We start from the raw sequence: 6,000 nt of genomic DNA, 5'->3' as shown, positions 1-6,000 counted from the left end.
CTTCTAGGTTCAAAAGCAGGAGGATACATTGCTCTTCTCTTTGATAGTTGAATTCTGCCAGGACAAGTTTTTATAAGTAGCAGTTTTGCAGCAAAGACGCAGAGACAGCTTTGCAGGGGTGGTGACAATTAATAATTCTCTTTTGCTGAGGGGACACCTACAAAATATTCACTGTAACATTCAGATTTGCTTTATAAACAAGATTCCTTCAGAAAAATGGAAGGTCTGTATGCTGCTGTCAATGACACTTTACTACAGTGCTGGAAATCCCTGAACCTTTCAAATCAGTTTTACATATTTTTGAGGCTGCCAACTGATCTGTGCAAAGCTAGCATGATTTTAGTGGAGGAAAAAAATTGGATAGAGGTTTCAGAAGTGTGAAAGAGATTTTTTTTCAGTGTTTCTTTTTAAGGGGGAGAAGTAAGTTAACATACAGGGCCCCTGTGTGGTGATAGTTACTCTAGAAAAGCCCCCCAAAACTCCGAGCACAGCAGGCTTGCCAAATGTCAGAACGCGTGAATGCGGCACCTTCCCCTCGGCTTAATCAATCTCCTGGAGAACATCATCATCGTGGTCCTTGTGCTCAGCAGGCCAAGCGAGCCTGGCAATAAAAAGAATTACAGCGGTTTACAAGGCGGGTTTGCTTGCGTTGCTCTGTGAACGTATTTGAAGGTAACTGAAGAGATTCTCCTGGCTCGTGAGGCGTTACAAACATAGCTGTCAGGAAGGAGCGCGGCCCAATGCCCTGCAGAGCAAGACCGTAGCTGAAAAGCGCAATAAATAGTGCCATCTTGGCTAAATAAATGACTGGGCCTTGTCCATTTTGTAATACTTGATAGTTTTAACTACAAACAAAAAACAAAAATAATCTTTTAAATATAACTGAGAATATTTATTTTTGTAAAGGAGGGGCTTATTTGGGGCTAATCTACAAGACGAAGGGGTGCATTCATTCATTCACATGCAGGAAGGACTTCCATTTCTAATAAACATCAGTTTATCTTTTTTAGCCTCACCAAGCTAAGAATGAGACAAGATGACTTTATTTATAAATACCCTTAGAGGTAAATATCAAGCAGGAAGAATTGCATAAGTTCAAGGTTAATATTAGCCTGGGATCAAATGGCCATAAATTTGTCACAAATAAATGTAGACTGGAAATTAGAAGACAGTTAATAGTAACATAAGAAGCAAAATTCTGGAATGACCCTCTGAATAGAGAGGCAGTCGGATAAGCTTGTGGAAAGGATTATGTAACTAAATAGAATTCCTGAAGATAGATAATCCCGTTTCAATGTGAATCCTAGAATATTTGCTGTGCTGATAAAGCCAAAGGAGGCTGAAAAGAGAAGGGATTGCTGTTTCCTTTTTTTCTCTAGATCTATACTGTATTAATCCTAGGGTTTCTGCTTGTCATCTGTGGGGATAAGAAAAAATTCCTGTTGACATGTTACCTCACTTTTGGGAGCTTGGGTTGTTATTTTTTTCCTCATCATCTGAACCAGTGAAGATCCATCACTGCCAGAAACAAGGTAAAAGTGAGCTCTGTTGAATAAGTAGCATTAAAATCTTAGGGGTCTGGCTGGTGTTCCCCACTTATATTCTCACAGATTACTCACAGGTTTAGGTTCAGAAGCCTTGGTCAGTATGGCAGAGGCTACTAAGAACTGTTGTCTTTGTACCCTTGTGCAGTATGGGATGTGATTCACTTCCTGACGTTATCAGTAATTTGCACTTAACAAGTAACATGCTCTTCTGGGAACCCAGGCTATTGATACCATCTTCTAACCCTCTTGCTCTCTTCCTGATATCTATCACAGGCACAAGCTTAGTCTTTTGCAATAGGTCATGGTGTTGTCATACCTGTAGCATGTAAGCAGATATTCTTTGTACTGCTTTGATCAAGACATCTAGCACAGTGGCATGCAATTGTCAGGCTCTCAGCTATATAACCTCAGTCTCCCTACCAACCCCATGTTTTTTATATTACACAAATACATAGCAGCACCCCCACAGTATATACAGACGATCTTAAGACAGGCCATCCCAATGCTCAATGATCTTTCAGTGGAAAATAGGTCTGTAAAATTTTCATTTTCTAAAATGTGGGTGAGGAAGGTGTTACGACATGCACTTCATTCCTAGGAGGCATTATGTGAATGCTGTATAGTGTTTTACTCCCTGGCTTGAGAAGTGTAGCTTCATGTCTTTTGAGGGAGGCTGGAGTGCACCTCATATTTCTGATTAAAAACACTGGACATAAGGCATGGACAAATGGAAAATCCCTTGAAAATCCAAATAAATAATATATTCTCCTTCTTTCTGCAGCACAAAAGACAGAATCACAGGTTGATTGATCATTCTTTAAGGTACTTTTCCTAATAAATGAAAGTCCATATGGCATTACAGAAAAGCTGACACATAAACTGTCCAACTCTCCCATTCGCTTTACCGAGCCTACTTAGTTCACTGCTAGCAACTTCACTGATGGTTAAACTATTTCTCTCCATCCTATCACAGCCGCAGTGTTTTTGTGGACCCTGTCAGGTGGACATTCTGCACTGTCTAGGTCATCCTCCTTTTTTGTTGTGACGTACCATAAGCCAAGAATACTTAAAGCATGATTTGGTATCATATCAAGCCACTCTAGAAAGCACTGTTCTCTGATTATAAAGTGGTTATGGAGGACAAGTTTCACTCAGTCCCAAAATAGGCTGGCATGAAATTCTCAGCTGTAATAAACTGGTGTCTTGCCATTGTCTTCAATGTATACCTGCCACGACTGACCAACTGCAGACCTGGTCCTAAGTGGTACAAGGTGAGTGTGGTAGAGAATCCTGGTCATAAAACTAACTGTGAGTTAGACTAATAGATTTTTTTACAAACTGCTGGGAAGGCTGAGGTTAGTGGTGCTCCCAAGATACTCAAGTCAATGTTGTTAATTATTTAAACCAAAGATAGAGCTTTCTTCAGAGCTCTTTTACTACTCTGTAGGTTAGTGATGGAAAGTAAGCTTTAGCTGAAGGCTGAGATAGCAGGAGATGAATATACATTATTTAGAGTTGAAGACCTTCAGGACAAGGATTGCTTATTCCTTTGTGCCTGTACTGTGCCCGGCACAATGGGTCCCCATTGTATGGGGTAAAGTGTAGTAAGCATAATTAACAAAAATACAGTAATTCTTGTTCAACTAGAACAACTATAGTAGAAGACCAACAGATGGGTTAGCCCACACTTATCATTCCTACTTGAGCCCTATTTAAGTAGAGTTTTTTCTGCCTACGGATCTTGATTTCTATTCTGAGAAAAGATGTATTTCTGATATATACTCTGATGTACATTCTCCTTAATGACAGTCAATGGCCCTTAGGAACTTAAACAAAAAATAAAACACTTGAAGAATGCTGTAAATACAGGTATGGGCATATGATTGCCTCTATTTAGGCATCACTTTGAAAAGTTCCAGTGGTTATTAGAAGAGCAGATGTTATTGTATGTCAGGATGCTGATAGCTAATAGCTGTATGGTACTCAAAGTCCATGTGCTTATGTCATATTGCAGTGAGTAATACCACAAGAATATACAGAAAAAGAAGTAATAAACACCATCCTAATAGTTACCAAAACCATTAGTGGTTTTTGGATGCCACAGTTTTAGGGTGCTCAGGGGTCAGTTTTTAAATTTTGCTGAGCACGTGTTCTCCAAAAAGTCAGATTCCCTTAAGATGTACCTAACTGAGCATCAATTACATGTAAGGCTCACCTTTATTTCATGGAACATGATTTCTTTACTCATACCTATATAATGTAAGTAAAAAGGAAATGTACTAATCAGATAGGGGCAGATGGGTAGAAAATCTTGAAGGAGCTGGAGGAATGTATGGCAATATATCAAACTATTTAATTTCATCTTCCAGTTGCAAATCAGTGTCTCCTCAGTTGGGAAAAAAAAATCTCTACTTGAGAGTATTTCTATATTGGCTGAGAAAACAGTAAACTTGAAGGTGAATGCATTCTGTGAACTTATTACAAACTGCATTATCTCCACTTAAAAAACCTTTTGGAAATCCCTTTATGAAATTTTATATTATTTTATTATTATAGTATTGTCCATTACAAGTCTACAAAAGGCAGCTGCTTGATTTTTGCAGAGGCTCAACCTGTTGATTTCATTTTACCACCAGAGATGCTATTTGATATTTGACATTAATATGAAAATGTTAAATTTCATGAATATTCTAAAATGTAATTGAAGCTCCTCATAATCTCTATTTTCTATACATTCTTGAATTTGGTAGTTTCTCATAGACCTGTTTTTCTCAAATTCTGCTTTTTCTTTTTCTTATATAATTTTCATCAGTAAGAATAAGCCTTTTTTATCAATTAAATTGTTCATTTTTTCTAGCAAATGGACTCCTTTCTATTTTCTTTTATGAATATCTCTTCTAAACACCTTTTATTTCAATAGGTTTTATAACAAAATTGACAAGAGCAGTGATATTATTCCCCACTCCTCCTTTGTCCCCTGATGGATCTTTCAGAGATAGAGGTAAAGAGATCATGTTACTTTAAAAGCAATTTGACCTGCCTACAAAGTCATGTGCTTTGGCTTTCATGCTCTTCCTTTAAAGACTTATATGACCCCTTTTATGGAAAAAGGGCCTATGTACATTATCTGAGTGTGTTTTAAATTCCCAGGATAACTAACCTTTTAAGTATGAAGTTAAAGCATTCCTGTTGAGGCTACTGGGTATGTCTGTTTGCTTTATATCTCATCAGCAAGATAATCAGACTATGGGATGTGACTGAGCAGCAGTAATCGAGTAGCAAAGACACTGTAGTAGTCAAATCTATCCCGTCTAGACTCCTGCCGTTGAATGGCACAGGGAAAATCAAGGATTTGGAAGCTCAAGGGCTACAAATGAGGAAGGCAAAGATGGAAAGTCTGCAGCACAGGATCTAAGGACCTGGAAAATGAAAGAACAATGCCTTGAGGACAGGGCCTTAACCGTCCTTGGAACCATAAAAGATATTTCTTTTTCTGGTAATGTTGTCTATTTTGCTAATAGACTGCTAAACAAATGGAAGCTAAACAAATGGAAGAAAAAAATACTCCAATGTTCCAAGTTGCTTACTATGCAAAAAAGACCAAGGGATTTCTTTGGAGAAAAGGCTACAAAATTAAAAGTAGTTCCAGTGATGGTTAACCATGTTATGGTATGTGCTATATTTTTAATAAGCTATATAATCTTCTCACTCTCTAATTTTGAGGAGCCATAGTGGTTCAGGAAGCAAAAGGGAGTCTTGGGATTGGGGAGAATGCATAGAAAACTGGAATTAAAGGAGAGAAGGACAGAGGCAAAGAAAATTCCAGATAAATTAACTCGGATTAAGGGCAAAAGTCTGGAGCTGATAACAGAGTAAGGAGGTTGGGAACAAGTAGTACTTGGATGTTGTGCTGTTTCAGAAGAGAAAGAGGACTAGAAAGGGATGAGGATGAGGAAAACTCATTAATAAATTGTGTGAGAGGAAGAGAGGCTGCCACTAAAAGTACTGAGGAAGCAGCATTAAAAAGGGCAATTGAAGTCTGTGCTGTATAAGGAGATGAAGAGCAGGACAAGACCTATTCAGATAGAGTATATCAAAGAGTAGATTGTTCAGTCAGTTAACATCTTTCATTGTGCTTTGAGAATTTTTCTTGGATAATAGTTTTCAAATTCTAAACTTTTTTTTGCAATTTTTATGGTATTATTAAGGTCAAACTACCCAACCAGTGAACAGCATCAGATTGCTTAAAGTCAAGCACATGATTGCTGTAAATGACAAACCAAAGTGGAATTGCATGAGAACAACAACAATTATGGCAACAGTTTGCAATGTCTGGATTATCACATGTGATGTCTGGGTACTACACAAAGCAGTTTTTCTATTTATTTATTTAAAGCCATCTGTTTTTCATATATCCTCTGAAATTCTTTCATCTGCTCTCAGTGCCCGAGCT

General features: G+C 37.9%; 1 long non-coding RNA gene across 1 annotated transcript in view; it reads right to left on the bottom strand.

The window, feature by feature from the left end:
* Positions 1-229: 229 nt before the first annotated feature.
* LOC135329683 (uncharacterized) overlaps positions 230-6,000 on the bottom strand; it is a 27,966-nt gene continuing 22,195 nt past the window's right edge. Inside the window, exon 3 of the long non-coding RNA XR_010391232.1 lies at positions 230-601. This is a non-coding gene — a long non-coding RNA (uncharacterized LOC135329683). The remainder of the gene's footprint in view (positions 602-6,000) is intronic.

Source organism: Dromaius novaehollandiae, chromosome 12 (assembly GCF_036370855.1).
Source record: "Dromaius novaehollandiae isolate bDroNov1 chromosome 12, bDroNov1.hap1, whole genome shotgun sequence".
NCBI lineage: Eukaryota > Metazoa > Chordata > Aves > Casuariiformes > Dromaiidae > Dromaius > Dromaius novaehollandiae.
This window is presented reverse-complemented; position numbering and strand designations above follow the sequence as displayed.